This window comes from Alexandromys fortis, unplaced genomic scaffold, assembly GCF_014885135.2.
Source record: "Alexandromys fortis isolate MF-2015 unplaced genomic scaffold, M_Fortis_MF-2015_v1.1 scaffold_3, whole genome shotgun sequence".
NCBI classification, from domain to species: Eukaryota; Metazoa; Chordata; class Mammalia; order Rodentia; family Cricetidae; genus Alexandromys; species Alexandromys fortis.
In genome coordinates, this window is record NW_026067909.1 from 19274572 (window position 1) to 19283381 (window position 8810).

The window sequence follows — 8810 nt, forward strand, 5'->3', positions numbered from 1 at the left end:
CTCAGAACACAAACAAGAAGCAGGTATGTGCTGCTGGGAGACCAAGTTCTGGGGTCTGTCACTATATACAACTTAGTATATCCTGGCTTTTATGCATTGTTATCATCGATATTGATGGGTTGATCGACTGACTGATGAGTCTACATGTGAACATGTTTATGTGCGAGGATGCCTGTGGGCCACAGGATGCATAGAGTTCAAAGGTCAGCCGCCGCAGGTGTTGGCTCTTCACACTCACCTTGTCTGAGGTAAAGTCTTTCTCATTGTTTCCATCTGTGCTTCACACTCCAGGATCCTGGCTGGAGCACTTCTAGGGGATTCTCCTGCCACGACCTTCCCCCACTGAACCCAGCTTTACAGGTTCTGAGGATTTGAGCTCAGGACATCAAACTTTCCCAATAAGCACTTTTATCCATTGAGATATCACCCCTGGTCCAACCTCCATAATTTTAATTAATTTGTTTTTATTTTATAATGCTGGGGATAGAACTCAGGGCCTTACAAAAATGGCAGGCCAGCACTTTATCACTAAATTATGTCTGTGATTAAGCATCATAATTTTTAAACACTACATTGTTGTATTTTATATGTTAAATGTCTCTCGAGTGTTAATGTGTTAAAGCCCAGGACCCCACAGTGGTGCTATTGGGAGGTACTATTACTATGGCCCTTAAGAAGCGGAGCCTCACCAGAGGTCCTTAGGTCACTGGAAGGGATTCGGTTGTCAGAGATTTTATGACTTTGGCTTCTTCTCTTTCTTTTGCTTCCAGGCCACAAAGTGAACAGCCTCTGCCACACACTACCTGCCATAGCCGGCTGACTCCCCCATTAGACGCCAAAGCAGTGGGTCTGCCCGGTCCTAGACCAGAAAGAACCTCTGAAACCTTAACCCAACAACTTTTTTGTATTTGTAAGTTAATTATCTCAGCTGTTTCATCATAATGAAAACCTGTTTAACTTTATAACTAAGTGCAGTAGGTTTAGCATGCCACGTAAGATCTGTCATTCTCCCTTCTTGAAGCCCCAACCTAATGCTTTCCCACCATGCCCTCTGTTCTCGCCCTGCCAGGAACTTGGCAGCCCTTCCCAAACACACCCTGCACCCTCCACATGCTTGCCTTTGCCTGCACAATTTTCTCTGCCTGCACCCCCTCTCCTTGCTGGGGCACCCCTCCCAGGGCAGAGACCGGAAAGTCCCTCCCTGCACTGAGCTCCTCGTTGATTCCCAAAGTGACAAGAGCTCACTCTCTAGCTGCATCTGTGTTTTGTTTGGAAAGATGAAAGTCGTATCTAAGAAACCGGATCCTGAGTGCTACCAGCTCCTAGAAGATCAAGAGCTCGCCTTGAAGTTCAATAGGACCTGACTCGGGAGCCGAAGCGCTCACTAGAGGCTGAGGTCTTGGGCAGTAGTCTCAGACAAGAGAGAGGTGGCAGAATGCAGGCCCAAACAGCAGTGTGATGCATTCAAGAGGGGGAGGGATCCAAACCAGAAGACACGTGGGCAGGCAGCATGACTCGTCATTGCCTCTGCTGCTCAGCTCCCGCTCTTCTGTAGAGATAGGAGTGAGATACGCACGCAGCACACCGCACGCACGTAAGCACTGTTTAGCTTACAGTCTGAGACTCAGGCTCCCAGAGGTGATGACTAACCAAATTAGGGGAAAGAAGAACTGTTTGACTGTTTTCCTGACACTGACCAGGCAACAGGCCATGTGACCCAGGTTCCCAGCTCCAGAGCCTCTGGCAATGCTGCACAGGGGCCTGTTAGGTGGCAGGAGTCTCCTGTGAGTTCTGGAAACCATACCTACTCACACATCACTGAAACTAAACATTCTGGACACTGGCCACCATTCTATTCCCTTTGGTGACAGAGTGATAACCTGTGCCAGAGTAAGCAATCCTTCGAGTCTTTTGCTTTCTCCACCTTCATACATAGGGCTCTGGCTGGGAACTGATGAAGACAACCCAAGGACAGTAAGTAGGGAGGCTTCAGTACTCAGTCCCTTCCTTCTGGTCTCTGGGGACTGACCAAGGACATGTCTTCTGGGAAAGCTGAGGAAAGCATCCAGCTGAGGCTGGGGCGGGGGTATTGATTCTTTGGCAATTTCACATCATGTGCCCCAATCCCACTCATTTTCCATTCCTTCTATATCCACCCTCCATCCCTGTCACCTCCCCCCCAAAGAAAATAAAAAAATAACTGGACAGTCATGGCATATACTTGTAATCACAGCAGTCAGGAGGCAGGGGCAGGCAGACCTTTGTGAGTTTGAGGCCAGCCTCTTCAAAGTGAGTTCCAAGACAGCCAGGGCTGTTACAGAAAACTAGAGAAACCCTGTTTTGAAAAACAAAAAAAAAAACAAAAAAAAAAAAAAAAAAGAGGAAGAAGTGTCCTCAATCCCTTGGCAGAATCAGCTGTGTGCACCTTCTCCACTCCGCTCCACCTTGCCCACCTCTCCATCACATATCTGTCTGTTGTAGTGGCATTGGAAGCTATGGTGTGTTACACAGTGGACCCTTTTGCCCAAAAAGCTTTACTTAAAAATGTTCATCGCAGGGCTGGAGAGATGACTCAGCGGTTAAGAGCATTGCTTGCTCTTCCAAAGGTCCTGAGTTCAATTCCTGGTAACCACATGGTGGCTCACAACCATCTGTAATGAGGTCTGGTACCCTCTTCTGGCCTGCAGACATACACACAGACAGAATATTGTATACATAATAAATAAATAAATATTTTTTAAAAAGTGTTCATCGCAATGAGTCATTGGTTTGGCTCAAGGCCTCTGACTTCTGCTACACCTCACCAAGATTCCTCTTTGATATCCTGCTGTTGTCTTGACCATGGAGATCCTGCGGTTATGATTCTGCAGGACCAGCCCCTTCACACTTTCCAGAAGTTCATAGATGAGGTAGGTGTTGGGGTGGGCCAACTCAAATCTCTGAATCTAGGCCCGGGTGGTAGCTGAGCTGGTCAGTCTGCCAGCTCTCCCATGCTGCCTAGGCAAGGGGTGGGGTATTGCTGAGTCTTGAACCCAAGGCCTTGTGTCAGAGCTTTACCACAGAACCATGTTCCTGGATCCCTGGACCTGTCGAGTCTCTAAAGTATAGTAGAGGTGCCACATTAGTAGTCAGCTCTGAGGCTGGAACTCAGAAGCATGGTTTGAAAGAGAATAACTCGCATACATGTGGTCAGGAACACCCTGGCGTGGAGGTCACTAGAGTATTCAGAAAAAAAGAGGTCAGCATTAGAAAGATCACTGTTTTCCACAACTTGGCCATGACTCACAGAGGCAAAGGGATGACCAGAGACTCAAGAAGCCCAAGGTAATGTCAGACTGTATATCTAAGGTCAGAGGTTTCTCCTACGGTTCAGTAGCAATGGTCTGAGGATGCAGAGGTCTCAGTGTGCTTGGGAAGGGAGTAATGAGGTAGAAAGATAGTGACACACCATGAGTTCACTGTCCCCAGTTGCACTGGTGACACACAATGAGCCTGTTCTAAGATGAGCTGGTGACGCACCATGAGCCTTCTGTTTTAATCTCTGTCAAACTGCAGCAAGCAATAACAAGGAAATGACAGCTGAGCTAATTCTCTGGCTTACCGCAGGGAAGGTGGTTTCTTCATACTCAGTTTGAAATAATATAGGCAGCCCTCCTGCTTTGTGTAGCCCACTGTTCTGACCAAGTGGCCTCTGGGAAATCAGTTGCAGTACAATGGCCGGTTGAAGGTCCTGAGGACCAAGGCCTTTCATTCCTTTACCCACATCCCTCTGGCCTGACTGATAACAGCCTCACCAACCTCCTTACTGAGGCTCCCTCTGGTTCCCTGGGTGTCTAGAGGTTTCCCACACACTACAGAGTAAGCCACTTATGCACAAAGTGGAAATGAAGTGGAAAGCAAAAATGGTATCCTGGCCAGCTACCCTCATCCCTCGCACCGTCAATCCTTTTGTTTGCCAAGTCAAGATTTACTTTATACTCGGGGCACAAGCCCCCATATCTACCTCAAAGTCCAGAACCTGTGGTGATATGCACAGTCTTGTCTCCTGTTTGTGTGGCTTCTCTTTGTCCAACCATTCAACCACCAAAGGCCTGGTAGACCACCCTGGTTACCTGCTCAGGCTGAGCGGGACCGCCAGCCACTGCTGGGCTCTTGGACTCTACTTTCAGTCTTCCTGTTGGCTCAGCCCTTCTCTCTGGGCGGGTGGGGAAATCTTCCTTCGTCATCCTACTCCTTGGCGATAAGGAAGATGGCAGAGCAAGCTATCCCTAGGAACAACGTACCGCCCCCACTGCTAGCCCAAGTCTAGTTGGAGTAAATAATCAATAGTATTAGTCATCACTTGCTGTTCAGACAGCAAAGGAGAAATTGCCCATGTTCGGGTAAGATTGATGTACTAAGTGCTTAGAGTTGGAAATACTAAGTAACTACCTTCAAAAAAAATTTGAGGGCTTCAGTAGGTAAAGGTGCTTGCTTTGCAATATTATTAGCCTGGAACATTCAATCTCTAGAACCCACAGGGTAGAGGGAGAGAAAGGGACTCTTACAAGCTGTCCTCTGATCTCCACACGCAGAGTATCATACATGCCCTGCCCTATCCCCACGCATGTTTCTAAAGTTAAACACAAATTGAAGTGGGAAGTTCTCCAGTTCAAGGGACAAATTCTCATTCACACTAGGCAATCAGTGACTTTTCTCCCCGTAAACAAGGCTACACTGGAGCCCAATTTACCACTGGCATCAATTATCAACTGAGACAATAACAGCACATAACACATGAGCCCAAACTTGGTGGTATGAACTAATAACACATAAGAGTTTGTGGGTTAGCAATTAGGACTGGATGTGATAATTCTGGTCTTTTTAGAAAAAGATTTATTTTTATTTTACATGTATGAGTATCTTGCCTGCATGTTTGTCTATGCACCATGTATGTACAGTAGCTGTGGAGGTCAGAGAAAGATACTGCCCTGAAACTGGAGTTACGGTTTTGAGTTGCCATGTAGGTGCTGGGAACCCAACTCAGGTCCTCTGCAAGGGCAGTGAGCGCGCTTAACTGCTCGGCCTAATTCTTCCTGTCTTTACCAAATTAACATGTCAGTTGAGACTGGGGGTGGCTTAGACATAGTCCCTCACTTTCCACACGTGGCCTGGGCAGGTTCACAGATGGCATGAGAACTAGAGTAAGCACTCATCACGAGAGCTTCACGATCACTGGCAATCAGTAGCCAATGCCAGAGCCATGGCTGATCCCGTCAAAGCTGCACAGCAGGGGCTGATGAGATGGCTCAGTGGTTAAGAGCACTGGCAGCTCTTCCAGAGGTCCTGAGTTCAATTCCCAGCACCCACATGGCAACTCACAGCTGTCTGCAACTCCAGTTCCAGGGGATCTGACACCTTCATACCAATGCACATAAAATAAATTTAATAATAAATTATTTTTTAAAAAGCTGCACAGCAAAGGGTAAGGCTGCCAGGCTTAAGAGTCTGTCTGGCAATCCCGATTGATGAGTTGAATGGAGAATAATGAACTTATTATAAGTATGGCCTTAAAGATTCTGTGGCCTAGTGTCCTCATGGCTGCTGCAAAGACAGACCTATCAACCAAGGCTAGCTTCTGCCCTGCTGCTGCCTTGGGGGGGGAGGGGCGGGTCAGTGGCTGAGACACAGACGAGGCCTCCTAAGCCTTCTATTCAGCTGTTCCTCTTCAGCCATCCCTGGGGTGTGGGCTGTATCTCATTGATTTGTCTGTGTGTCTGGTACTGAGCATAGCACGCTGCTTGGCAATCAATGAAATAAAGCACAGAAGACAACAGTGAACGCTTCAAGGAAAGACAAGGCCCATTCTTCTCCATCCCTAGTGTCTAGTGAAAACCATTACAGTATATCTTTCCAATTAGATTTCTGAGCATCGCTCATCCTGTTTCTACTCAGACAGGATCTAATTCAGTATCCACTAAAACCTCCCACGGCATGACTCTGCTGAGGGATGGGAGCCAGGAGCAGCAGGGGTCCGGGAGCAAGCGTTCAGCTAAAGAGGGCTAGCCTCAGGGTCACCAGCCTCAGGGTCACCAGCCTCAGGAGGCTGGCTTGTCAGCATCAGCCTTGAAACAGAAGCTGTGATGGAGTGAAAGCCAATGTGGGGACCCTGGAATGAGGTCCCTAAGTGCTTGCTGACAACACTCATCCAACCCTCAGCCATCCCCCTCACCCACACTGAAGAAACAACCAGTAAGTGACAGGACAACCTTGTAAGCACCAGACTTTGTCTTTGTTGGGCAGGAGAGTAGAAAATACTCACAGTAGAATAGGAACTCTAATCCTTGCCTCTTTCTCCCCGTCTCTAAGTCCAAAGGAAGTATGAGCTCATGAAGTGTTTGGCTTCATGTGTCCTACTTGGAGGGCTTAAGTAATTAAGTCTGCAGTGGCTAAGGCTGTGACCATCTCTCTGTGAAAATCAATGCCCCAGGGTACTCATTACAGTTTGAATATGAAATGTCTCCCACAGGCTTATACTGGGGACTGCACTGCCAGCTGATACATTTTTGGGAAGTGACTGGCTCCTGAGGACTCTGACCTCGCTCCTTATGGAGTTATCATATGGTGGCATTATTTGAAGGTAGTAAATAGCAAGAGGTGGGGCCTAGCTGGAGAAAGTAGGTCCTGGAGACATACCCAGGATGCATCTTGTCCCTTCTGTCTGCTTCTCCCTACTGCCTGCCCACTGAGATGGAGAATGTTGGGACTCCATACCCTTCTGCTGTGGTGCTCTGTCAACAGCCCCAAAACAGCAGAGTCAGTCAACCACGGACCATAACTTTTGAAACTGTGAGTTAAAACAAACCTTTCCTCCTTTTAAGTTAATTATACTAGGCATGATTTTACAAGAAGTGACTAACAGTTCTACAGGGAGCCACTAAAGGGTAGCCACAGCTGAGTCATCAGGATCGGCAGCCTTACACAGACTGCAGCAAGATCTACAAAGGGGCTAGTGCCATGAAGCGGCATGACACACGGTAGCCCTGGGGGGGGGGGGCACTGCCTCCTTTGAGACCCTATCACTTCCTACCTGTGACTCTAATCAAGTGAACCATTCTCTGCTGGTCAGATACTCATGTGTCTGACGCAGGCTCTGAATGAGGTCAGTGAACAGCAACATGTCAAACTGAGAACAATGAGTCTAGCTGGTGATTCCTTATGGGTCCTGGGGAGCTGCTGGCCCTGGTGATACATTTATTAACTCTTTTGAAAATGCACTGTGGCCGGCCTAGTTTTCCTTAATGCCTAATAAAGGGGAAAGTGTTTACATAGCACCCTTGGGCTTGACACTGAGCAGCTCAAGGTAGCACGATCCTTCACTTTCAAAGATTACACAAACCAGCAGCACAGAAGGAAAACAACTCCTTTAGAAGCATGCCATTCTCAGGTGCAAGGACAGCAACCGAACACTGTGTGAAATAAGACAAATGAGGGTAAGACGGGATCAGTCAAGGTGGGGAGAGCCGACACAGCATATGTGGCTTCTGGGGTTTGTTGTAGAATGTGCTCAGGATAAAGAGGGCATCGACATCCTTTAGAACTGGAGTTAGACAGCTGTGAGCCATCATGTAGGCGCTGAGAACTAAGCCTGGGTCCCCTCAGGGAGCAGTCAGTGCTCTTAACCACTGAGCAACCTCCCCAGCCCCACATTTTGGCTTTTTGATCATGGATGTATGACTGACTCTCTTGTCTATAAAACAGGCCTATCGCACCTGTCTCTGAGAATGCTATGAAATAACTGAGGGCTGCTTTCCCCACTTCCTCCCTTGGCCAGGGAACTCTTTTTTCCCCTTTGTCTACAGCTCTTGAGTTACCAACCCTGTGTTTATCAGTTCTGGCCTGCTTTTCTTTGGCTACCACTTTCACACACCAGCTAGGGACTGCCTCTCCTCAGCTGTAGAGCAAAGAGAACATCATCAACACACGGCCCTCCTAGCTACTTCATTCTAACAAGTGTGCTTCAGGCTGGCCCCAAATTCACTTTAGAGCCCAGGCTAGCCCCAAACTCACTTTATAGCCCAGGCTGGCCCCAAACTTACTTTATAGCTCAGGATGGCTTCAAACTCTTAATGTTACTCCTACCTCAGGACCACAAGAGCTGGGATTACAGACATGACCTATGACACCCAGTTAACATGTTATTTCTTATGTGGCTTTATTATTTGGTCAACTAAAATAACTTTAAAGGCTGTAGGAATGAGGGGGAAAGTTTGCCACAGTGACTACCACAAGGTCAGAAAACCTGACTATAAGTTTGTAAAACCTCATTATTAGCATGATTATGGGTTGTATAGGAACAGACAAAATGAAGGTAATTGTAAGGGTTAGAGAACTGCCAACCTCCTTCTCTTGATAGCGTTCAATATTCAATTATCTTTCAGCTTACAAAGTGCATGTTGGGAAGAAAATCTGAGAGGATGTTGACTTCAGCAGCGTACCCACACCATTCCTGCTTGGTGGCCTCCTTCAGCTCGCTGTGCCTTGGGTGGGCTCAGTTCAGGGGCTTAGACTGGCTCTCTCTGGCAGAAAGAACTATACCAGATTGGAAGGGGGTAGTTTTACCTTAACAAAGGCCAGGGCACTGGGTGTAGGGTGGGCAGCTCTTCAAATAGCAGCTGCATTTTTTGTACTCTTGGGGCTGAGGCAGCTGAATTGCTTCCCCTACAGTGCCCTCTTGTGGCAGGCCTGCACTACAGCACATAGCAGCAGGATAAGGAGTCTGACCCGAGCTGTACAGACAAGTGCAGGTTAGAATGAGTGAGCCATCTTGT